The sequence below is a fragment of the Bactrocera tryoni genome, chromosome 5 (assembly GCF_016617805.1).
Source record: "Bactrocera tryoni isolate S06 chromosome 5, CSIRO_BtryS06_freeze2, whole genome shotgun sequence".
Classification (NCBI taxonomy): Eukaryota; Metazoa; Arthropoda; class Insecta; order Diptera; family Tephritidae; genus Bactrocera; species Bactrocera tryoni.
The window spans coordinates 42964378-42992362 of record NC_052503.1 but is presented as its reverse complement, the minus strand read 5'-3'; the positions used below and the strand labels follow the sequence as shown (position 1 = coordinate 42992362).

Genomic DNA, 27985 nt, shown 5'->3' with positions numbered 1-27985 from the left:
TGTCATATTAATTGTGGCGGCAACTACTTTGCGCAGTTGTGGCGTTGCCAGCCACTTGTGCACAATGTGATTCATTACATTTCATATTCCATTCGCGGTGGCAATTATATGATTACTTTTTATGCTAATTCATATTCGAGGTCAATGTGTAAGAATTCAACGCAATGTGGCGACTTGCTGCAAGCTCGCGGCATAAAATAGGCCATGTGTGGCATTGAAACGCTCGTAAGAAAGAATAAATTGCAAATTTGTATTAAGTTTTTATAGTTTCGCAAATTTTTCGCTACAAAAATATTGTTTTACAACTTTTTTGTATTTGTAAATCAACTCAAATAAACTTCAATTAACACTCTTAATGCAAACCTAATAAAAAGGTGTAAAGTTCACCGATATTTGTTAGTATTTTAGTGTAAAAAGTAAATATTGCACCGGTCTAATTGTTTGTGGAGATAGAGATGTTTTTTGAGGAAAATTAAATGTAAATTTTTAAAAATTTATTTTTATGTTATAAAGGGTGTCCCAAAAAAGATCGCAAGATTGAAATTAATAAGAAAGCAGAGTTTCTACTCTTTTCATTGTAATGTCTTTATTGAACATAGGATAATAACCCTATCTATGGAATAACACATCGGGAAAATGACCTCCACGTTTTTTCCTCAAAATATCTCACGACTTTTCGGCATAAATGTGACTAAATTTCATTGATGCAACGTTGAATCTCCTCCTTTGAAGCACGCGTGGTTGTAGGCGTGTTCCAATAGGCCTGTAATCTCAAATAATCCCAATTCTAAGAACCCCATAAGCGGCTATAAACAATTTAATCAAGTTGAAAATGTGCTTCATGTCTTAGGATATTTTTGCTCCAAAAATCAGCATTCAATTGTTGATGAAATTTAAAATATTGTTCAATAATAAAGACACGTTGTTCCAAACTTCATTTTTACTATGCCTAAAAGGCTGACACTGTCGATTTGTTTTTTTGTTTCAGGGTTGTCAAAACTTTACTATATAAATGGCGGCAAATTTAAATCTTGCGTTAATTTTGGAACACCCTTTAGCTATGAGGGCTAAGTCCCTCTAAATAAGAAAGTTATAGATATAGAAAAATGATAATATACGAATAGATATATAGAAGCAAGAGCTACATAAACTATCTTCAATTCGTCAAGCGTTAGAGAGTAGCGGAACGAACACACTATTGTAATAGTGTTGCTATTCACTCATTGCTGGAGAAATACTACATATACTTCATCTTGTTGGTATTACAAGTTTCACAAGAGAACAAAGATCAATGATAGCGATCAGAGCAATCACATATCGACGACAGCTATAAGTGGCTAATATGACGTTAGATTATTGTACTAAGGTAAAACTGGTATGGCAACACTGTTTATTTTCACTTATATAGTGTGATCCAATTTGAGGTTCCCTACTTTTTAAAAGAAAATACACAGAATCTTCGAATTAAATGGGGAATGTTTATTATCATCCGAAAAAAAAACAATTTTCGATTACTCGTTCGATCATTTCGAAGTCCAAGGCCTGAATCGAAGCGGAATTGTCCGCACAGACCTTAAACTTTACACATCCCCACAGGTAAAGGCAATCGACCGGCCGAGAACGTGAAATTATCTGAACACCGAAGTGTTCTCTCAATAACCCCATTGATTCATGCGATGTGTGGAAAGTGGCGCCGTCTTGTTGAAATCAAATGTCGCCGAGATCACGAACTTCAAACTATTGTTATTTCTGAATAAAATGGCAGCTCTTGAATCTCTTCAGGTTGCTTTTCGTCACAAATGCAGCAATTTTGCTTGTCTACATATCCATTGAGCCAGAAATGGGCCTAATCGCTGAACAAAATTTAGCTCGAAAACATCACATCTTCTTGGTATATTTCAAGTGCTCATAGAGCGAAGCGAAGTGTTGTTCCTTGGAAAGGTTGAGTGGTTTAAGTTCTAGCACAAGCTGTATTTTGTACGCTTTCAATTTAAGATCTCGACGTAAAATCCGCAAAGTCGTTCCATACATCAGTTCGAGTTCCTGCCAACGCCACCAAATCGATTCTCTAAAGTCTTCGTTTACATTCTCAGCTACGTCTGCTTTAATCTCTGTGTGCTGGAAGTGGTTTATTCGATCGAATATTATCCAATAATGAATGCTGGGTCTTAATATGACATGATTCACGCTTGATCTGTAAAAAAACCTATTGAAAAAAGTTCCTCTACTTACATCACCCGTTACGAATGTTATATCGGAAGCCTTTTACAAATTTTCAAGAAACCTTTATCATTTATCTATCTCATTATAATGTGCCCCAGATGATTTAAACGAAAATAGAAACTACTTCTTCGGCAAATTCGAAGCAAATGCGGTCGTTCTAAAAGTTTTGAAGCATTTCAAGCTTCAAACTTGCCAGATGATTTTGCCTTTCGAATGTGGATGGCTGTAAGACCAAAAACAAACAGGCTCCAATGGTAGTGAGAATTAAAAAATTATTTCACATTCCTTTAGGTGTTATGCCAATATAAATTAAAGTCTAAAAAACTACGCATGCGTTCATATTTGATTACATAAAATTATATTTATTGTGGCAACATCAAACTTTAATTACGCAATTAAACGTAAAAAGGTAAAAAGAGTAACTTCACACATTCACACGGACACTCCTAATTTTCGATTTGATTTCATAAGCAATTGATTGACACATCGGCTTTTATGATGCTTCAGTGAATTGATGCATAAATGAATTTATTAAACAGGCATGTACAAATGTTTATCTTCAGATAAAATAATAAAATTGCTGCATGCATAATTTAACAACAAAAAGCGAAATAAAAGAAGAAAGATGTTGCTGCAATAAATCAACATTGATGGAAGTGTTTAGTTTGTTTTGGACCCTAATCAAAGCGCAGCCAATTTCGCACACTTTTGAAAGCTGTTAAAAAGCGCTGCTAACCCAAAAATGAAAGCCGCCAACAACACAAGGAAAAGGTACCGTAAAACCACTTACCTTCAAATAAATGAAAGCAAATAATACTCGTGCACATGTTCGTACAACAAAGTAATCGAGTTGAATGGCTTTTGAAATTTCCTCCATGCCGACACAATCTTTCGCTTTCTTTCGAATCACTACGGGTGCACCACAGCAAACCGAAATCCATACATAAAGCAAAACAAAAATTCAATCACGAGAAGCACGCTGAAGAGCCATTGCGATTTATTTCCTATAACTCCACTTTTTTATAGGTTATTATTCATGGTCTTTGATTTCAAGTGGCTCTATCATATTTACTATTTTCAGTTCCACTAAATGAAATATATTTAGACACGCAAGAGATTTTTTGGTGCGGTATGCATCGTCTATCTCTCTTGGCTGATACATAAATGCGATGTTTACTGAATTCGTAGCATTTCTGTGTTTTCTGCAAACTGACATAATTATTTATTAAATACTCATTAATTCCTTTTAGTTTGTCCATTGACACCGCAAAGTGAATTAAACACAGGTTGTGTTCAAACATTAGTATGGTAATCTTATGCATGGACGATTACTAAAGTCTTCAGTAGGTGTCATGTCGCACTAATATGTTATTAGGAAAAAAATTCTATCGCTTTTCATCATTTTTTGTTCAGACCTGTTTTTATTTTTATTTCTAACTCGTTAAATTATTGTTGCCTTATGGCATCTGTAGTCTAGGAAAAATTAAGGAAATATAGATTATGTTAGTTACGTCACGTTACGTTTTTCATGTGCGTTTGACAGAAAATTTTTTGGACTATGAGCAAAAAATAGTAACACTTTATTCATGTTTTTTCGCTTAGTTGTAACATTTTGGCAAAAAAATAATTCTTAATTTATTCCTGAAAATATATGTCGTTCCCCTCAAGGTAATCCTCCTTGGCCCCAATTCACTTGTGCCAAAGTTTTTTTTCCAATCCTCGAAACAGTTATGAAAGTAAATTTCTGGAATAGCCTTCCATACGCGCAGCGATTCACGTTTAATATCTTCAATTGACTCAAAAGCGGTTATTTGAGTTTGAGGAATAGCCAGAAGTCACACGGCGCTAAATCAGGAGGATACGTTGGTGCACACGATATTGGTTCAATATTATCGTAGTGCAAAATCCAAGTGTTGTCAGCCCATATTTCCGGTCTCTTTTACGAGGCCACGCGAACAACGCATAAAACTCAAATAGTATTCTTTGCTGACAGTTTGGTCGGTCGAAAAGAGTTCGTAAATGGCATTAAGTGCCATGGTTGAAGTAGACCTTAGTACACATTCTGATGAGTGCCGCCCGTTAAACGCTTTCGAGTTTCTTTGCAAGTGTGATTTTTTCTAGAGCCCTCATAGAAGCAGAGGGCCACTTTCGGAGAGAGACCCCACCTTTTGCCAATGGCTCCTCTACAGCAGTATAAGGCAATGTATGCCTTTTTTGCTCTCTCTTCTTCCTATTCTGGATGAGCCCTAGATATTTCACTGTATCCACCGGTTGTAGACAGATGTCTCTCATTTTCGGCAGCGGTGCCACCGGGATCTTACAGTAGTAAATAAAACCATCTCGGTTTTACTGGGGTTGGTGGGGAGACCACCATAGGCAATCACCCGGCAGCCACGATCCTCAAGTTTTTTAACCAGGTCGTTAACGAAAAGGAAATCCACCCAGCGGGGTACCTCTGCTCACATTTCGTCTCACAATATCAAGGTAGGCCCCAAACCCAGCGAAATCCTTAACACTAATGGCCTCCTCAAGCCATGACAAGATACAAGCCAGTATCCACTGACTTGCCTTTACAATAAGTTTGTTGCGCACCTGATAGTCCCACGGAATGCGCCTCCTCATGTATCAGTCCATCAGTCTCTCCAGAGTTTTTAGTAAGAAGCTGAAGAGGCTGAAAGGCCTAAGGTTCCCAAAAGACTAACTGTTTCAATAATTTTTGTTTACCGTCCTAATGATAATTTCCCCAAGCATACAATTGTTTATGTACCGAAAATGAAGTGGTTGTCCTCGCGTCGTTCGAACCAATTCGGCCATAAAAATTGATCGCGAACGAACGAAAAGAAAAAATTATGTTAAGAGCAATGGATATACATATGGCTCAGATCAATGTCAAGCCTTATCCGAGATGATCTACCCATAAAAGTCTAGCGCTTGAAGCGAATTAGGCTTAATAAATGCAAGCGGCTTCTTTTTACAGATGAAGCAATTTTCGCTGTTGAATAAGTTTTTAGCCAGCTAAACCATCAATTCTTCACAGAAATTCCAAAGACACAATAGTTGATATTCCAACGTAATCGCCACCCAGCTGCTGTAATGGTTTGGTGGAGAGTCTTCTGTGAAGGCACTACATCTGTTCATTTCTGTAATAAGTTAAAACTAAAAAAAACACCAAGCTGTGACTTGAAAACATTCAAGCTGCAGAAGATTGTGCTTCTGGAAGTCCAGATTTGAACTCATTGAACAGCAGTTGTGATCAAAGCAAAGCATGTTCTCTAACCTGTCGAACACCTCACGCACATTTGGAAAGCCTCGAAAAATCTTTGGTTTGAGCAGCGACGTTAATTCCCAAAGAAACTCTAATGGCTGCTATTGATCCATTGTCGTATCGTTTGAGGGCTTGAGGGAAAGAAAAATGTGACCATTTCGAGTTTAACTTTTATAACGAGTTTAAGTCAGTTTAAGTTTTATAACGACCAGAACTTGTAACAGAACTTATGGCAGAATTATGTACTATACCATATACCTGGCATTTTTGTAAGTCTCTGCATTTCCAATTTAATTAACATCTAACTCGTGTCACAATTTGCCGGCAATATTTCTATGTAAGATTTTATGTCTTGATTTCACGCTTTCCCAATTTTTAATTTTTTTTCGAGTGATAAAACTGAAATTTAGTTTATCTGCTTAATAAGCATGCAACAATAAATATTCGTAAAAATATATGTATGTATATATGTATATCTGTATGTATGTATGTATACTTTTGTTTACATAAATAGAAAAGTCACGCATGAGCACTTTGCCCCATAACTTTATTGCCGGCGTTTTAACAGTTTTTGCGCAAAGTTGGCCACAGACAATTTGAAAATAACCAGAGAAAAAATATGTAGTTCATTGACTCGTAAACGAAGTAGCGGCTTAGTAATTAAATATCTGAAATGAAAAAAGTGAACGGCACTTTGAAGCGAAATATGAGTGAAGTGGAGGGTTGAGGGATGGTGGTAAGCATGATGATGCAAAGAATTGGCGCAAGCACAACTGAATATGCCCTATACAGAAACAATATTTTTATAAGTATAAGTACAAACCCAGCAGGAATGTGGTTGCCTTAAAATATGCGCTCGATAATTGTTTTTTACCGGTAATATGTAGTTAGATACTTCAAACCACCACTTGATTTAAAAGCTATATGATCAGATCTTACAAAGATTTATATAGAAAGGAAAGGTCCGCTAAATAGTTTTTTGGGATAACTTTAATTATTATATCAAAAACTTGTGTGTTTAAACGTTTTCTTATTATCTTTTTTATTCAGACTTTATGGAAGTCATGACGCATATAGATGGATACATCTGGTATAGGTTGTTCGATCCGTTACAGCCGTTGTTGACTGAAATACAAGCATATATAAATTTTAATGTAGAAAAGCGAATACTTTGAACGTTGAGTCTTAATAAATCGCAAGCTTCTCGAACTGGGGGCCAATGGTGCTGCCTGCGAGCCTTAATTGACAATAACAATGATATAATATATAGAGGCTGTAATAGAAAATGATTTGATCACATGTAGCTTAGCTTTTCGAGGTCACTTAAGGGGGGAGCCTGCTTTAGAAGCTGCAAAAAATCGACATTTTTTTTGCTTAAATCCATTTAAAAATAATCTAAGAATATGTCCCCAAAGTTATAAATGGGAATTCGAAATATTTTTGAAGCTAGAGAGGAAATAGTGACCGAGCGTCTAGCAGATATATAAGCGCTTGGGCAGAAAGCGAAAACTTTGACGCTCGATTTCTCGGTTTTTAATTTTTACGATTTTTCTTAATTCGCGGGCAGGATAGAAAATAAACTAAACGTCGTATGGAATTGGAGCAAAGTTTATTATCTTTGGCATTAAATTATATTCTATTTAAACTGAAAAAACTAAGAGAATTCAAGTTTGAACATATTTTTAAACAACATAAAGTGGCATTTTTTTGGTCAAAACCCACTTTTTTTAATTTTAAAATTTTACAATTTTTTTTTTTGGAAATTTTTTTAGTTTAACTAGAAGATAAATTATTAAAAAATATGAATCTCTTTGAATTTTTTCTTTCCGACAGAAATTGCGACCTGCATCCTGCCCGCCGTCCGACAATTGCACATCCGAGATGCATTGGGCAATTGCTTCCCAAAGGCAGAATATCAAAGATTTCTTATCCAAAAAATTTGTGAATGATGTTTAAATATATAGCTATAAACCCTAGAAATTTCGCTATAGTCAATTATTTCTTTCCTTCCAAAAAACTCCTCAAAAAAATCGAATTTTTTAAGCCTCTAAAGCAGGCCCCTCCCTTAAGTCTTTACTATTATAAAGAAGAATGTTTTCTCCATTACATATTTCTTTTAAGTTTGTGAAATATGATTGAGTAAACTTTTAAAGCCATCATTACCATCAAACAGGAAAAAACGAAATTTCTTTAGTGCTATGTTTAATAAATTATTTATTTTATAGACTTTCCATTCCAGTTTTTTATATTAACTTTACCATGAAGTTAATAACGTCGGAGGAAAACGTCGGAGACTCTATAAACTGTAAATACGTATGTAAATGTCGAGCTGAGCCGATTTAGCCATGTCGGCCTCTACATCTGTCGCGAACTAGCCGCCCAGTTTTTGAGATATGGCTCTGAAATTTTTACATACTTCATTTTCTCTCTAAGGAGCTGTTTATTTGACGGAACTACCGATATCGGACTATCACAGCATATATGTATGTAGCTGCCGTACAAACTAAACCTTCAAAATGATGTTTTTGTTTGGAAAACTTTTTTATTTGGCAAGATATCTTCATGAAATTTAACCTCGATTATTGCCCAAAGATCCAGATCGAAAAACTATAGCATATGACTACCATAAAACTTGTATGGAATTTTCTTTATTTGTTAATTGCATTCTAGCTTCGATACAACCGATGTTAATATATTTTTTCCTACTGGGCGATATGCCATATCTATAAGTACATGCATATACTCCTATAACATTAACTAATAAGGGGTACTTGGCCATATACTTTTATATTGCTTTCTCTTGCTTTTCTTTCGTCATCTGCTTCCTTGTGTCATCTGTCTCCATACAGAATGACGTCATCTTTTCAACGGCAATGTGTGTCACTCGGCAAGTACTCGTACTTGAATTTTACCATAAGGGAAGTCTTACACCCACACATGCATACCCACTTGGGCGAAATGTGTATTCAGTCATTTCTTTTACATGGTGTGCTAATAAGTTTATGCAATAACAACTGCGGGTGTGCGCTTTGACCATGCAAAAAGTGGTTAGCGCCATTTACGATATTTATTCCAATAAATATGACATATACTACAAAAATATTGTTATTAATTTGTTATGTAGATTGTATTATGGGAAAAATTCTAATTCAGCTGACTCATGCGGCCAGCCTTAGCGCTTCCTTAAATGTACATAATGGGCTTTAAATTATAAATATCTGGTATTTATGCATATATGTATGTATAACAGATATATATTCATAATTGGACTGATTTAAATGCATTATAGTAAAGAAGTTTTTTTTTCAAAACAAAATTACAGTGGTCACAATTGAATCAGATTGTAATATTTTACGGTAAAAAGAACTTTACAAAACGGAGGACTCATAATACGTAATTTCGTAACGTAAGAAGCATTACGTATATTCGAGCACGTCCTATATGAAGAGACTATTTGGCCAACGGCCACAAAAAGAGACTAATTATACTCAAGCTTTCTACTTCTAAGAGATCCGTTTCGATGCTCTCCACTTCTTTAAAGAAAAAAAAAAACACAGAAACTTCAAATTTAATGGAGAATGTTTATTATCTTTTGAAATAACATTAATTTATTTGTTGAAGATTATCTCTTTCAAATGTTTGCCGCGACTACGTCTCAGATGGTCCATTCGTTGTGTCCAACTTTCGATGACTCGTTGGAGCATTTCGACTGGAAACTGATGAATGACACGTATGATGTTTTGCTCCAAAGCCTAAATCAAAGAAGTAATGTGTGCATACACTTTCGACTTTGAATATCGTCACGGGAAAAAGTCTAACGGTGGGATATCACACGATCTTAGCGGCCGATCGACCGGAAATTATCTGTTCATCGAAATGTTCACTCAATAATTCCATTGATTGATGAGATGAGTGGGAGGTAGCGCCGTCTTGCTGAAACCATATATCGAAATCACGAGCTTCATTCGCGATAACGCTCGCCATTGACGGTTACGTTCTCACCGGCATCATTTTTGAAGAAATGTGGACTGTTGATTCCACCGGTCCACAATTCACACAAAACCGTGGTTTTTTCTGGACGAAATGGTAGCTCTTGAATCATTTCAGTTTGCTCTTCGTCCCAAACATGACAATTTTGTTTGTTAACATACCTATTGAGGCATAAACGGCGGCTCTTCTTGGTATTTTTCAAGTGCTCATAGAGCGGAGCGATGTCGTTTGGGAAGGTCGGATGGCTTCAGTTCTCACTCAAGCTGTATTTTGTACGCCAGGTAGTTCATAGGTCAGTCGGAATTGAACTGTCCACGGTCTTCGTGTACACTCTCAGTTGCTGCTATATTTCCTTACTGAGGGTGTGGAGTGGTCTGGGGTCTGGATCACCCAACTCTAACATTTTATAAATAATTAAGCTCCAATTATATCCTAAAGGGATTTATATTTAAGCCTAATACTAATAATTTCCAATCATACCTTACACAGAGTAGACAGTGTGTACTGTAGAAATTACTCATGCAATTTTTTTCAGGGTACGTGCTTCACAAACCCATGAAATAAGCACGAGCGCTTTTAATTCTTTCAGACTATATCACCTGGATATTATTTACGACATATTATTGGATATATCGGTATACTTTACATATATCTATATATTCGTATGTATATATCTGCACTGTCATACATACATATATGTATGTAGAGATTTTATAGGTGCCTTCAGGTAGCTTGACACCTTTTTCATTGCCACCTTTTGTTTACATTTTCCTATTAATTTTCTTTATATGTAAATCGTTATTTATGGATTGTACATTAATTTCCATTAATTAGCTATGCACACCCCCTTTCTATAGACGCGTGGGTGGTCGTGCTCGTGCTATGCAATTACTCAGTTGCATAAATATGGTTACGGGTTGACGCTTTTCAATGCTAATGAGCTGTGTTGATCTTCAGCATATTTATTGAGCGAAGAAATCAAAACTAAAACGATAAATTACGAAGGTTATACAAACTACATAAGTACATGTAGATATGTTAGTAAAAATTACTTTAATTTAACTAAAAAATCATTTAATAAATTTTTTTTATTACAACTTTTTCTGTTTATTAACTCCTACAGTTTTTTAAAAGAAAATATGTCATAACTTACTAGTTAAGCAGATTTTTATTTTCTTTAGGAAAAATGCAATAAAAATTGAAGTAATAACTCATATGAAAAGAGTTCAGTCTTTGTAGTTCCAAAGAAGGTTATTTCTATCTCATAAATCGTCAAATGATTAGTTGTTTGACTGAGAGTGATATATGTTTGAACATTTGTGTTTTGATTGATGTACTTATGTATGATTGATGGAATGAGATTGATGTGTTTAAACAAATTAAATTATTAATAATAAAACAGTATGTTTGAAATAATATATTTTTTTGCTACCATACTCTTTGCATGTTTGTGAATTCTAGGCGTAAAACAATACTCTAACTAGGCCTCAGCCTCCATGTTGGCCAGATGTGGCTCCGCCTGATTTTCCCGTTTACAACAATAAAGAGAACCTATAGGGTCGTCGTTTTACAAAAATTCAAAATCGCTGAAAGAGCTAAAGGGTATCCCAAGAATCAAGTTTGAGAAGTGTTTCGACGATTGAAAGAATAACTTGAAAGAATAACTGCATTTATAATATCTAAGGAGACTTTTTGAAGGCGATAATCTTAATATAGAAGATTGCACCTTCACTATTCAGATCTGCAGCTCTGAAGAGTCGCCTTGTCTGAAACGTCGTTCGGTTTTGAACAGCTCGGAGAGGTCCCTCTCAATTCTGATGGAACTTTGTGTGTTGCTCAATATCAGTTTAGACAGCCGTTTACAGCTGGCAATAGTAAGTTCAGACATCGCGGCATAAAGTCAGCTCCTTTTCGTGCTGTCAAAAGTAGCTTTGAAATCGATGAAGAGGTGGTGCGAGTCCATTCTCTTTTCACGGGTGTTTTCCAAGATTTTGCACATGGTGAATATGTAGTCAGCTGTTGATTATCCAAGCCTAAAGCCACACTGATCATTTCCAATGTTTTGCTTTCACTGCCATGCAGCATGCTCTCTTTTTTACTATGCTCTGGGCATCAGTCACTAGATTATCTCTAGGGGTTCTTCAGGAGTATGCTCCGGTCTTGAAACTTTCTGTTAATCGCGTAGAAATTTAAATATTTTTTAATATACCACTCTCTACTTTAGGTCGTTATGCTAACCAGTCTTATATGTATATATATAAAAGTATATAGTAATATATTATATGTACATATGTATATACTTTTCGTTAGTTGCGTTGTTATAAATTTCGTTACTAAATTGAAACGATATAAATTAGTTATTAACGAGGACAAGGCAAATGAGTCTCAACAGAGACTACGTCAATATACCATGAATTTGTTTTCACTATTAGTACCATAGAGTTTGCCTCCGAGCGAAGATGCCCGCAAAATAGTTAAAAAATAATGATTAATCGCAGCAGCTGCATCCAAGCATTTAAACTGCACATATACACACCTAAACTGTTCATATACGTATACTATAAGTATATTAGCTTAGAAGCTTTAAAATAAATCTTTGCTCTTTTCCATTTCAGTTGTGTGACTCATATCTCATCAAGCAAATCATCATTCTGGAGGAATAAAACAGGTTCTTCGACTGTTTTCTATTCAACGTCAGTGGAATATTACGCTGCCAAATGAATAAAATGTATGTACATAAATAGAATTCTTTATATTTTCATTTCGTTTAGGTATTTCACTAAAATTTTCACTGCTGAGTTACGAAAATTTGCTATTCAAACAATTTCTGCATACAATTTTTCATACAAATGGCACTAGTAGTAATAGAAGTAAGTAAGAAAAATTGATTCGGTTCATAATATTCTCCTAACATTTCTATAAGAATATATATATAATTTCCACCTGATTCTATCACTTTCTAGTACACATCGGGTAACTATTTCATAAGTCCTCAGTTGACTTTATACCGCATATATTGGTCAATATATGAGTGGTCTTACTGGAATTCAGGGAGAATCTCTTTCTGATATGAGTTTGTCTTTGTGAAAAAAATATATAAAATTGGGTATAAATTTCCTTTTATTTTAGCAAAGAAAGGAAAAAGTTGGGGGTGAAAAAAATTCTCTTTAGTACCGACGAGAAGGTGTGTAGAACAGCCTGTTAAAATTTGAGTTCAGTAGAAAAAAAGTTAGGACCCGGGTCGACCAGAAAAACAATGTTTTGAGAAAAACGCGTTTAAAGTTCAACAACTCCGAGAGAGAGGACTCCGAGGCGCTCTAGGAAACTCGTTATAACTAACGAAATATTTCGAATTTTTGTCTGAAATTTTCACAGTATGTTCTCAAGACATTATACTTTCAAATTAAGCAAAAAAATTTCGATTTTTTGAACCCAAGTTACCAGACTACTACCTTAACGCGAATTTGTACAGACTTTATGGCCTCACTATCAGTGTATCAAACCGTGGGGACCCCAGATACTTACAGCGTAGTCTTGCCAATGCGGGACAAGTGCAACAGAGATGTTCCATTGTTTACCAAGTGCATTGCTCTAGACATTTCCTGCAGTTTTCTCGATCCACCCCATTTTGCTGGTGTGTGTCGCCACCAGACAGTGACCAGTTAGTATTCCGACCATATTCCTACAGTCTCTTCTTCGAAGGTCAATTGAAATTGTGTGGCCTTCCGGTCTACCGTTTTGCACATGACTTCTACGGTTTTGCACCCAGGTAGCTCGTTACTTCGGGTTCCGATTTCAATACTCACCATGCTTCTATCCAGATAGTCGTATAGTGTTGGGTTTTCCAATGTTTTGATCACGTTTTCAGGTGTAAGCTGTACACGATTCTTGGCAATCTCGTCTACTATTTCATTACCTTCGATGCCTTTGTGTCCCGGCAATAAAAGTGAAGTTGCTTACTTCTGGCAACACTTTCTACTGCTGCCCTGCTTCTCCAAGACATTTCTGGCCGATATACGATACGAGGTTACTGCCTTGATTGCTGCTTGGCTGTCTACGTAGATGTTGACTCTGGAATTGCTTGTACATGCATTAGAGGCTAGCTCCTCGGCTTTCGAAATAGCAAAGACCGCAGCTTGCAATATACCGCAGTGGTCCGGCAACTTAAAAAGCTGTTTTATGCCTAACCATGGAAAGTATATACCAACTACATCGTCCATTTTCGAGAAATCCGCATAAATGTTGTGTTGCGCGCAGCTAACATACCTTTAGGCCAACCATCTTTTTCTATGTTTACTTTGCACCAGCTTTCCCAGTTGAAAAGTGGGATCATGCAGACGGTGTTTGCTAAACAGCCATTACGCACCGAGCTATGGCTGAAGATTATAAGTATATGTATGTACTATACATTCTTCTATAGAAAGTAGTCGTTACGCCGATTTTGCTGCGCACTTTTCAGCGAAGAGGTCTATAGGTGACAGGTTTAGTACCAGTTCAAGAGCCGCCGTTGGTTGTGCCGAGCATCTGCCTACACGCATAATAAACAGTGCTAGCCTTTCCCCCATATTTACTGATACATATGTACATAAGTATGTACATATGTATAACCATTTCCAAAAATCCGATTGACTTTACCACCTTATATATTGGTAAATATGTGAAGGTATCTTAATGAAACTCAATATACTTGTCCAGGCTACTATAAACGCATGAAATGACAAGCTTTCCAAATGTAAAAATCTGGATTTTGACGTTAAAAGTAAAGGCGATAATGGCAATGATTAAAATCGTGAATTGGGTGCTGTTCAGTTTTGTACAAGTAGCCACAAACAAAACCAACAATTAGCAATTTTACTGTCACAATTATGGAAAAAAAATCCCCGCAGTGGTTAATGTAAAATTCATAGCTGAAGTTATTAAATTTTAGATGACATTCATTATTTTTACATTTTTAATTGCTAAAAAAGCGCGTGCACACTTCAATTTTAACCGTAATTTTTTTTCTGTTGTTATATTTTTTTTTTAATATTTAGTGAAGCTGTCGCCAGCCAAGTTTGGCGACCGTGGTGGCAATTTGTATAATATGGTAATGGCCAGCAAAGCTACCGCATATGGCTAAGTGAGAGCGTTATTACCACCATTAAACAGCAATAAACCCGTCAGTTAAATTAAAGACAAAACAAAAACCAAAATACAACCACGAACTTGGAATGTGTCACACGCCCCGATCGCTAATAGTTGAGCGCACACCTTTGCGATTTGAAATCGCGACTTTTCGCAGCAATTTTTGGCGTTAATGTTTGTTGCTAATTTCTTTTAATGTACCATATATACAGGTATGTATGTAGACGCATTGATTGCAGGTAGACTCACTGGCTATGCACAGATATTTGTATACTCAAGGCACTTCTATGCAAACGCAGGTACAATTCATTCCCGCAACTGAGGAGCAATTAGGCTGCGCTGTGCTGGAAAATTTGAATTTCATGCGAAAATCGGATGAAAATTTCATGCTCAACTTGCCACAAGTTACGGCACTGCTGCACTAACTAAGCAAATATTTGTGAGTTTGTAAATGCTAACACACACACAAACGAGTTTATTTGTTTATGGATACTTATTAGGTTTTCAGTTCATTTGCGGCATAAATAATGCGTGCACTGACGCAGTGGCATAAATTTGGCGCAGACGCTTAACGCAACAAAAAGTTGCACACACTTGTGCTTGCCAGACATACAAATATGCAGTTTGCTCATAAATGTATAAATATTTGCGTGTTTACTTCATAAAACTGTGAAATTTTTATTTGCCATTAAAAATGCATTCAGATAAATTTGCCTTATGCGTAGATTTATAAAAGAAAGCGATGTTTACGGCTCGAGTTTTCATGAGAAAATTTATTTGTAACGCTGTAAAGACAGCTTAATAGGAAGGCGCTTATATAAGAAGTCGTTTGGTGGCCTGCAAATAGCAAAATTTAAGGTATAAAGAAATTGGTTAATACAGTGAAATTTCACAACACGGACAAACCTCATAACCGAACATCTCCAATAACTGGACAAATTTTACATTAATATTTTCATACAAAACCAATTCCTATAACCGGACATGAGAACCCTCTAATGAGCAGACACGAACACTATTTAGGTAATTTTTCATTCAAAATATCTCTGCTAAACGGACAAGTTTTCATAAAATTTGTCAAGAAAATTGTGTACAATTTATAAAGGGTGATCCATTTCGAGGTTCCCTACATTATATAAAAATGCAGAAACTTCAAAGTTAAAGAGAAATGTTTATTATCATTCAAAAGAAGATTCTTTGGAATTTATTTTTTGAAGATTATCTCTTTCAAACGTTGGCCGCGGCTACGTCTAAGATGGTCCATCCGTTGAGTCCGATTTTCGATGACTCGTTCGAGCATTTCGTCTGGTAACTGGCGAATGATACGCGTGATGTTTTTTTCCAATGCCTGAATCGAAGAGGGATTATCCGCATAGACCTTAGACTTTACACCAAAGGAAAAATTCTAACGGTGTGAGATCACACAATCTAGGTGGCCCATCGACCGGACGAAAACATGAAATTATCTACTCACCGTAGTGTTCTCTATATAAATAAATTGTCTTGTTGAAACCAAATGTCACCGAGATCACGAGCTCCAATTTCAGGCATCAAATAGTCGGTTATCATGACCGAGTTGCTGGGAGCGGCGTCAAATCGACTATCCACGGTCTTCGTGTATACTCTCGGCTACGACTAGTTCAATAGAATACATTTTAAACACACGTTTTTCCACGCCTCATTTTTACATGAACAGTTCCCTAGACGGTCTAAAACAATGTGATATTGAGTGTCCTGTTATGAGCAATTTACTGTATTAGCTGTTTTCGCTCCACCAAGCGTTAGTCTTCAGCGAATTGAACAAACTATACCATATGCTCAACGCAGTGGCCCCCTAGGGGGAGGGGGGAGAAGGAGATATTTAAAAACTCCAATTCGGACAAAAATTCCTGAAAATTGTGTCAAAAGTGTACAAGATATAGGGCGAAATGGGTTATTTCTATGGCTTTTAATAAGATGTCTTGTAAATTTACCATCAATTTCCTCAAAAATCGTATTGTGAGAATTTTGGAACTTCAGAATTTGCGTGGCTTCTAGTTCCTAAATTTTATATACATAATATCGAAGATATTTTGTAAAAATTCACTTTTGTTCGAACCACCTCATGAAACTTGTAGGTAGGTAAAAAAAAGGGGGCGGCAGAACATCCTTGGCCCCGGGCGCCCGAAGTTGTAACTACGCCACTGGCTCAACGGTAGGGTTAAATATCAATCCGGCAAGAACAACCGTTGTCTCTTTTACAAAACGAAGATCTCTTCTGGGTTTGAGGCCCCTAACACTCGGTGGCAACTATCAACTATCGAAGTTGCAAAGGCTCTCCTGCATCTGCACTACGGAAGCAATACGCACTTGCCCAACCGCAGCACTTGAAGTCATGCTGGAGCTCACACCGCTGCAACTAGTTTTCAAACAGGTAACGAAACATAGCAGCACTATCCAACGGTACACTGACGGCTCGAAAATGATGGAAGGCATTGGAGCAAGCATTGCCAGACCGCATACCAAATTATCCACACCAATGGGATGTTTTCCGAGCATCTTTGAAGCAGTAGTCTTTGCTATAAGTCGGTGTGCGGAAATCAATCCTCGTATCGCTATATTTACCGATAGTCAAGCACCATTAAAGGTGATAAACGAACCGCCTATCAGATTGCAACCGTGTACACCTGATCTAGATGCCGGGACATAAAGGGGTAGTCAGCAATGAGCCGGTCAATGAACTAGCCCGCTCTGCGGCAGCGTCCACGATAATGTGTCCAAAACCGCGTGGCCCCACTCCAACCTTGCAAGATTTAAAGATATGATCAACCTCCCCGAGACAAATTCTGCCTCCTTGTCGCGCTCTATACAGGACTCAGGAAGCCCTTATCAAACATGGGCATAGTCTACTGCGCAAACTGCCGCTTTTGCGACATGTGACAGGAAACTCCAGAACAACTGATTCTAGATTGCCCAGCAATTTTTAGAAGCAGGCTCAAGACCCTAGGTTCACAACAGCTCAGTCGCACCCAACAAGCTCCTGGAACTGTACAGAGGGCTGGACTTTTATGACCATCTGCGATATAGGAGAGGGCACAATAGGCCATAGGTCGCAGTGCAAAACCTCAAATATTTTCTATCTATATATACCATATGCTCAAACAAACGGGTAGCCTTTTGGAGCAACCATCCGCTAACATGTCTTCTGACGCGTGCCCAATAGTGTTATGATTCTTTCTTAGTGGAGAAATTGCGTTAACCATTTATTTTTTGTTTTCTATAATAACATAAATAAACGCGATTTATACGTACATACATAAACAATAACAAGGCTACCACATCCTCTTTTCGGCGTTCAGCAATGAGTTTAACATAATTTGATTTCACTTTCGCACTTCTTTCAGCTGTAAAAGTCCAAAAGTACATCAGCATCTTTATCAGTTTGTTCTCATGTACGAGCGTGTCTACATAAGATATAAGCAGATATTTTCAAATTTGTTTCTTCATACGCATGTAGGTTGTTCCCTTGACTGTGCTCTTGTACCCTGACATTGCAACAGCACCCAGGCATACACACACCCGAACACACCCAGATTGCATAGCTGACAAAATTAAAATTTTCCTCGAACTTTTATCGTATTTCGCCAACATCTGCGACGCGTTGGCCTTACTATTCATACGTATGAGAAGAATTTTACATACACATGCATTTTCTATTATAACATACACATGTATATATGTATACAGGCGTTGATGCCTACACACGAAGTGCACACTTGTGACTGTAAGGGCATATGCACTCGTACAAGTCAAAATATCTGGGTATAAATATGTACTATGTACCATATTAAATGTGAATTGGATTTTTTTGGCTTTTCACTCTTTTGTGGTCAAATTAAATTTTTGTCTTTTCGACTCTGTCTTGTCAGCGTCACATTACGGCTACTGAAAGTAAGACATAAAGAGACCCCTTAAGAAAAAGATGGTCATTAATACACTACTGTAATCTAAAAGTAAGTTGAATTTATTTGATACCTTCTTCGATTCGGTTTTTATCTACTCAATCGCGTCAAAACGCCGTCCCCGCATAGGGCCTTTGAGTTTGATCAGCAAAGCCTTCCGTAACATTTCCAAGGTGTCCGCAAACAGGATTTGATGGAAGTTGTTTGCTCAACAAAATCAACCATAAGAATCGAAAACTTCACTTTTGATTATTTACAAAAACACGGAGCTAAGTCAGGCAAATACAGTGGTTGCGGCACGATATTCGTTGAAAATTTTCCAAAAAACTTGCGAAGAATCAATACAGTATGCGACGGTGCATTATCGGGCTGTAAAAACTAAGAGTTGTCAGCCCATTATTCCGAACTCTTTTTACGAATAGCTTCGTGTAAACTATTCAAGGAGTATTTTTTGTTGACAATTTGGCCTCTGGAAGGAATTCGAATTGCATTACACCTCGATAATCGAAGAAAACATAATCCTGATTTTTGACCTACTTTTACTTAGTTTTTCGGCTTCTAATTACCTTTGCCACGATATTCGGCCGACTGATCGTCTGTTTGCGGATCGTAGGCATAGATCCAAGACTCATCGCCAGTAATAATACGTTTCATGACATACTAGTAGTCGGAAAGCATTATTTCACAGACGTCTACGCGACGCTGTTTTTTAAACAAGTTGAGAGATTTTGGAACCAATCTTATAGGCCCAAATGATATTTCAAAATAGGTTTCACCGATCTTTCCGATATTCCAACGATGGTATTCACATCTCTGACGTTAATTGCCGATTCTCAAGCACCGATTCCTCTATTTTATTGACATGTTGATCATAAGTCGAGGCTAATAGCCGTCCTGGGTGGGTTGTCGTCATTCGTTCTCGAGCCTTAGTGCTTCGGCTATCATTACTTATTCAGCTTTACTAGAGATCTGTGTGCGAGAGATCGTACTATGACCGTTATCCAGCCTTATATAATACAAATTTATAAATTTTTTGCTCAGTGCTTTAAAATCTATGTTTCAATTATGATTGAAATAAATAGAATTTCGCTCCAATTGCTTTGCAACCACAAGTTGCCTCGTGAAATTGGAAATATAAACCATTCTAATGACGCCACTTTAGCGGTTAGCGGATTTTAACCAATTAAATAAACTTGACTAGAACTTCAAGAATCATAATAACTAGAGTTAAAAAATTAAAAAAAAAAAAATATTTTCATAAAATCGTTCAAACTTAGTTGTTATATAATGAAATGAATTCCTGCTGTCCATATTGTGCTCTAAAGATGCCTGCCATTTACGCATAGTCATGCCGCTTTATGGACACCAAGCATCGTTTGGCAAACGCATCGGTTCACTTGACACTCGGAGGGCGCATCAAGTAAAAATAAACTCATTTACAACAATTTTTATGTGATATCTGTAAAACTTGGCACATCAAAGCGCTGTAATGAAGTAATGCAATGCGCACACAGCTCTGGAAGTTGAGTACTCGTCTCTTTATGGGAATAAATATCAAGACATGAACTTTTAATAGCAATTACTTGTTAAAATGTCTTCTTCACATTTGCAAGTTTATTTATTTTCGGACTGATGCCTTACATTAAGAAATTTCGCCGTTAAATACGAATCGCGTTGAGAACTATTGTTTGCGGCGAGTAGATTCCGTGCGAATATCGGTTGGCGCATTTCACGCATGACATCATCACCATAACCGAGCGGTCCATCATTATCATTATAATCACTGCCTAGACGGATGGATGCGCAAATGAGCGCACCAACTGACTAACTGACTGACAGACGGGCTGAGTGATGGACAACTACATACATATGTGTGTATATTTACGTATAACGTTGTTGCTTCAATAATATTATTCCCACTTCGCACAAATTATTCAACTTAAATACTAATTGTGCAAAGTCGATGTGTATCTAAAGCGATTTTATAAGGCTCTCGACGAAATGTGACTTAAAATAACTACAACAACATGTATATGCCTGTACACTTTGTCCTACTACACCCATAAAGCAAAGGCTCGTCCGCGTTTAAGAGCGTAATTGCACCCAAAGCACGTAGAAAATTTAAATTAAAAAACTTTTTCAGACAGTTTACAATGGCGCACATGTCTTGCTTGAGCCTTGCAGTGACACCCACGTCGCGAAGTCTGCAAGTCAGCCTTAAACACTTTGCGTGAAGTAAACTTCTTCGGCGCCAGCAAATTGCTGAGTACATCTTCGCGATCTCAGGCGTCTGAAGGTTATATAAGCCGAAATTTTGTATGGATTATTGTGTGAGTTTCACAACTTTGCGATTTACATTGGAGACGAATGCTTAATTACTGCGAATTAGATTTGAATCTAAATTACCTGTTCGCTGTTTACAAAAAATTGAAAATTAGAAAATAAAAACTGGTTTCATAATCTCACTGTCCAATTTTTCACATTAATATGTATTTATACATATATTTTTTAACTTACAGTACGTTAACCCGTAATTAGTTATGCCCATCGCACATTTCAGCAATATGAGCACGTACTTTTATTAGTAGAGTTGTACTTATTTAAAACATAGATTCACTGTTAACTGTTTTTGGAATGCTAAAAGTTCTGTACTTTCGTTTCAAAGTTTACAACATCTACATTGTGATAAAAAAATTCCCGGAAATTGTAAATAAAACGCAAAATCCAGAACGAGGCATGTTTTCAACGATCTCTCGATCGTCTTTGAGGGCTTTGTACTACTCGTAGGCTGGTGTTTTTGATAAAGCTGAATCACAGTAAGCCATTTCCGAAATTCGCAATGAATCCGCACACACATTTGTTTAGAAATACAAAATTTGAGATTCTTCTTTCGATAACTGTAATCAAACAAACATAGTTTCCAAAACACTTATTGAAAAAAGGTTTCATCATCAACCGTTATTGGAGCAATGTAATATTTACAGATGACTCAACTTTGATATTTTTCAACCTCTTGAAACGTTTAGATGCAAAAAGACAATGATCGGAAACATAGGAGCAGACTGTACTGAACTATTATTATAGATTAGTCTTCACAGGCAACAGACGCCAATCCAATATAGAATGTTTGGGCTTTAATAAAAGTCAGAATATTAAGAAAACATTAAACGTTGATATGAGATTTCATTCGGTTACTCCAATGTACCTGGATGTGACTTCCTTTGGAATAAGCGGAAAGTTTAGTTGCAAGTTGCCAACGAACATGTCAGGCTATACGTGGGTTGACTTTTATATTTCGGCATTCGAGAACAAACAGAAATTTTAATCATCGAAAATCGCTTTACTGTTTTCAAAATGTTCTCCATTAAGATCTATACAATTTTTCAGTCTTTTGAAGCAATTGGCGAAGCACAAGTGGCAAAACCACTCTGATTTAGATATCTCCAAAAATGGCTTTTGAACGCATCAATCTCCTCTTCAGGTGTCGGAAAATGTTACTTATTAGTTTATCTATTACTTACGGAAATAAAAAGAAGTCATTCGGAGTCAGGATTATGCAGAGGATAATGATCCTCAAATCGATCTTTTGAATGCTCAAAAATGCATTTGTTTCAGTCAATGTGTCGTTGTGAAGATTAAGCCTTCTTTGCCGGTTAGTTTTTCTGATTTATGGAAATGGTTGTATACCACTCGGAATTCACTGTTCTGCATTTTCCAGTGGTATGCTTGCGACAAGTCCAGTTTTTCCAAAAAACCAAACAATCATTCCCTTGGAAGTGTTTCGTGCGCAACTACTTTTGTTGGATTCTGCACCGTCGACTGTTGTTTACTTTCCGGCTCTGTCGCATAAGTCCACGATGTCTTAAACGTGTTTGGGATTAAGAATTAAATTCATCTATGCACTCTTGATGAGCTAATCCACGTCGAAATTAGTATAAAATAATTGCGCAAAAATGTTAGCGATTTAATTTCATATTTTGGTCGAGAAGTATATTTAAAGTTACTGTAAACAACACAAATAGCGCTCGTATTGACATACGTAAGTTCTGAGTATGCCTACCATCAAAAATGTCAAACTTTACGATAAAGTTGTAAGTTGCCAGCTTACTAGGGCAACTATTATCTATAAATACACAATTTTTCCCCAATAAACACTACCTACACTTTGGAAAACAATAACGTTATTTTTTGAACGCACTGTATGTGAAGGCTATATATTGTATTTCAGTTGACTAAAATGTACACTTAATCCAAATTCTCATCACTCTTTCAAAATTTATAGAATTTAAATTGTTTACACGCAGGCGAATAATATGCTTTCAAATCCCTTTTTTACTAGATATGCCGAAATTTTATTAAATATATGACAAATCCATATTGTTATGGAAATCATAAAAGAGAACAACAGAAATAAAAATTTACATTATAATAAAAAAATTCATGTAACAGTTTTTGCGGCGACGCATGTCACGGTTCGTTTCCCGATCGCTCGAGCGCTTTCTTGTTCGTAACTCTATTATTATTTCGGAGCTTTACATACATATATATGTTGGCAAATGGATTTTCTATTTTTGGTAGCATAAAAATAGTGCAATGTTATGACGAATAATTTGATTACCACAAGGGGTATCATAAGCAATGGTACATATGGTACATACATAAGTGCTGCATATACCGAGGCTTCCAATAGCGATGATATGATTTCTAAGTGTCGTTTCGGCCATTTTTAATTTGTCATGTTTTAATGTTTACAATTTCACCATGCAAAGTTATATGAAAGAACAACGTTTACAACTTTCAATTTTATTATCAAAATAATCAATCTGCAATTGCAACTTTCCAAGCGTTTTTGCCATTTTATGCTCGGCGATTGTTGAAAACTTCGATCGTACATTTTCTTTACATAATGTTTAAGTGCCAATAAGACAAGGAACTGCTCGAAGTAATGAAAATATTGCTGCCGTTCAGGCAAGTGTTTCCGGAGAACGCAATGTTCGATTCCAAGACTTCTCACGAAATGGCACTGTCTCAAACCACAACCTTACGATTTTTGAGAAAGGATTTGTGCTTCCATCTGTATAAAATTGTTCTCACTCAAGAACTGAAGCCATTGGATCACCGTAAACGTCACCGTTTGCTGATTTTGCCTTGGAACAACTTGAAAACGATAACAATTTTTTTATGAAAATCATCTTCACCAACGAGGCTCTCTTTCATCTGGGTGGTGCGGTAAATAAACAAAGCTATTGATTCTGGTGCGAAGAGAATACACAATTATTCAACTATTACGTTCACCTAACTTGACAGTTTGGTGTGGTTTTTGCTCTGTAGGAATTTCAATCCGTACATTTTCAAAATGAAGCTGGTCACACCATTACTGTCAATGGAAAGCGGTATAGAATGATGATAACCAACTTTTTATGGTCGCAATTGGAATAAGTGATCTTGACAACATCTGGTTCCAAAAATCCTGGGCTACGCGCCGCATAGGACGTGCAACAACTGAATTATTGCGAGAAAGTTTCGAGATCTAGTAGTTGTGAAGTCATTGGTCTTTAGTAATAAAACAGACTCTCAGACTCATGCTTTAGCAGTCAATACTAAACGTGCTATTCATGACATAGACTTGATTTAGTGAAAAAAGTACCAGCAAATTGGGTTCATCGCATTAGTTCCTCCAAAAGAAGCCGCATAGGCCATTTGAATGATGTCATATTCAGAACTTAATTATATATTCACTTTACTTAAAAAAACATTTGAATTTCCTTAAAGACTATTTTTTTTTTAATATTCCCGAAAAGTTGCGGTTTGATGTGTTCTATGAACAGTGGGAATCATTAGCTCATACTTCTTCAAAAAGTCCCCGCTGGATTAGTTTTTGTGGGGTTATGAGAAGTCGCTTTTCTACGCAGATAAGCCCGAGAAGATTGACGGTATTAAGTAACATTTCACTTTGGTACAATGCCTGGGAATTGACAGATATCTTTAAGAGTTTGGTTGCCAATTTGCTCGCAGCTTCATCAAGAATTAAATTAAAATCGTCCACTGTTGAGCTATGTGTACTTGTTTCCTGCCAAAGCTAACTTTTAGTAGACTTTATACTTCAGTTACATATGGACATACTTACCGAGTTCTAATTCACTGCAACGCTTTGCAATAAAAAAATTTAACATAATACAATTTACTCCATTCAAAAGTGAACTTTGTGGACCTCACTTAAATGTGTAATGAAAATGTATTAACATTGCACAAAATGCTAACAAATTAAAAATTACACAACCCGACTGAGGGTATGATTGAATCGAAGTTGCAAGAAGCATTCTGTTGCAATTTAAACGTAATTCAGGTCGGATTTCATTCAAAGCTTTTTTACGCTTTCAAAATCAACTGGCGCATAAAGTGCTCGTACACATTTCCGTTTCTTGCCATTTAGGCTATAATTAATTTGCTTTATTTACTAAATTTTTCAATTACTTTTCGGCTTCGTTTCGTTTTTAGCACAGCAATTATAGCAGTTATCAGAGCATTTTAGAAATTAATTTCGGTGAATGAAATCTATTTACTTTGTTTTGCACGTTTGTTTTTGTTTTGTTTTTTGTTTTTTTTTTTTTGTTTTTTTTTGTTTGCTAATTTTTCATGTTCATAATTTATATTATTTAACTTATGTCTTCGGCTAAACTGAGTAGGTGAAAACAGGGTATAAAAGAAATCAAACAAGTGACTATTTGGGAGTATTTGTCTCAACAAATGTGTAGGATTGTGCCCTATCGGAAAAATTTGGTAATCATTTCAGTTATATTTTACGGCATATTTGTGGTTGAGTTTTGTTTTTGATGAAATACCTAGAAATGTATTTTGAAAGCCGCAAATATTATATTTATCATAATTTAATCAGTGGCGTAGCTAAGGGGGGGCGAAGGGGGCCGTCGCCCCGGGCGCAACGTCTTGGGGGCGGCAAAACGATCTTCGCTGTCTTTTAATATTCAGAAAAATACTTTTTTTACAAAATTTATTATAAAAGATAAAGAGTTGTACACTCACAATGTAATAATCTGAATAACAATGAAAAATATTACTTTTTACTCGAATACTCTTCAGTCTTTGAATTTGTCTCTTATCTTTTGGCTTATATCTTTCTTCAAAATAGTGATAGAAAAGTGTACAAGATATAGGGCCAAATTGGGTTTTTTCTATGGCTTTTAATAACATGTCTTGTAAATTTACTATCAATTTCCTCAAAAACCGTATTGTGATAATTTTGGAACTTCAGAATTTGCGTGGCTTCTAGTTCCTAAATTTTATATACTTAATATCGAAGATATTTTGTAAAAATTCAATTTTGTTCGAACCACCTCATGCAACTTGTAGGTAGGTAAAAAAAGGGGGGCGGCAGAACATCCTTGGCCCCGGGCGCCCGAAGTTGTAGCTACGCCACTGAACTTAATTATTAATTTATTTAATCAAAGTATTGCGAGCACCAGAAAAAACACAGTTTATTTATATTTGATATATGTATATTATAAAAGTATGTGCTTATATAAATAAAATTTTATAAACCAAATACACTGAATTATACATTACAATAACAAATTTATTCTACTTTTTCTTTTTAGGTAAGCGAAGGAACTAGTCACTAGTTAAATATTTGCTCATATTTTCCTATGGTGTATTTTTGCAGGTAATTATTTAGTTATTGTTACAAATCTCTATAAGTATAAGCACACATACATAATTATATGCACACACATATGTATATGTACTACACAATTCGAAAATGTTCTAATTAACAGGTGGAGATACATACCACTAATAAATATGTAGTGTGATCCACTTCGAGGTTCCCTATATTTTTAAAGAAAAAACACAGAAACTTCAAACTTAATGGAAAATGTTTATTATCATTCGAAAGAACATTCCTTAACATTTGGTTTTTGTAGAATTATCTTTCAAATGTTGGCCGCGACTAAGTCTCAGATGGTCCATCCATTGAGTCCAACTTTCGATGACTCGTTCGAGTCGTTTCGACTGGTAACTGGCGAATGACACGCGTGATATCTTGCTCCAAGGTCTGAATCAAAGCAGGATTGTCCGCATAGACTTTAGACCTTACATATACCCACAGGAAAAAGTGTAATATTGTAATATCACACGATCGATCAGCCTAAAACGTGAAATTATCCGCTCACCGAAGTGTTCTCTCAATAAATCAATTGGTAGTTGCGATGTGTGGGAAACGCGCCGTCTTGTTGAAACCTAATGTTGCCTAGATCATGAGCTTCAATTTCAGGCATCAAATAGTCGATTATCATGCCGCGATAACTGTCGCCATTGACGGTTATGTTCTCACCGACATCATATTTGAACCGATGATTCCACCGGCCAACAAACCATACCAAACCATTGTTTTTTTTGGATGAAAAGGCAGCTCTTGAATCTCTTTATGTCTCCATAATGCGACAATTTTGTTTGTTTATATACACATTGAACCAGAAATGAGCCTTATTGCCGTACAAAATTTGGCTCGAAAAGGTCCGATCTTCCTGGAGCTTTTCAAAAGCCCATATGACGAACCGAGGTAGGTCGAGCGGCTTCAGTTCTTGCAAAAGCTGTATTTTTTACGCTTTGAATTTAAGGTCTTGAAGTAAAATGCTCCAAGTCGTTCCATACGTCAGTATGAGTTGCTGCGAACGGCGCTGAATCACTGTTCACTGTTCACTGTCCTCGTGTACAAGAATCTCCCGTATGCGTAAAATGGTAGTAGTAGTCGCATTAGCTCACCGATTATCCCTAGAACTTTAACTTTCGGGAACTAACTTATGTACTTTCAAGTCAGTTGTTGCGATAATGCAAAGTTATGCGAAAACTTTTCAAGATAGAGTCCAAACTCTCTTTTCTTTCTCCATTCGAATTGACAATCACATCGATACTAAATACTTGAGCATAATAATTCAATCAGCATGGATCAATAAATGGATAATATGATACCTGTAAATATATTCTTTGTTAAGAGCACACTCCTTGTAAGAACAAGATGGATTTCTTTAATTGCTGAGATCTTCACTTGAAAGACAATGCTGTGATCTGGTTCATGGAAGGCTATTTTGGTATCTAATTTTTCTGAAAAGAGACCACCTCCTACTCAATTATCTAGTTTGGACCCATCTGTATAGATGTTTATTACTGCGCCCTTGTCCACTTCCCTCCTTTCCCACTCTTCTCTGCAAGGGTAGGCAATACTGGGGACCGAATCTAAATTCATCTCTGAAAGATTTCGAAAATCCGTGGCACTGGCTAGAAACGGGAATTTACTAAGTATCATATTATGTAAGTGACATCAGAGTCTTCAGTATAGTACATTTCATCTCAACTTGTTTATGTCGGTTAGCGATTTCGAAAAAGTAAAATATGAGAATATACATATGTACATACCTACAAACACATT

The 27985-nt window shown here is 36.3% G+C and overlaps 1 protein-coding gene across 1 annotated transcript in view; it reads left to right on the top strand.

Moving 5' to 3' along the window:
• Positions 1-27985, top strand: part of LOC120778097 — a 103012-nt gene that overhangs the window by 25227 nt on the left and 49800 nt on the right. Inside the window, exons 2-3 of the mRNA XM_040109799.1 lie at positions 12094-12206; positions 26157-26221. The gene's annotated coding sequence lies outside the window, so the exon portion shown is untranslated. The remainder of the gene's footprint in view (positions 1-12093; positions 12207-26156; positions 26222-27985) is intronic.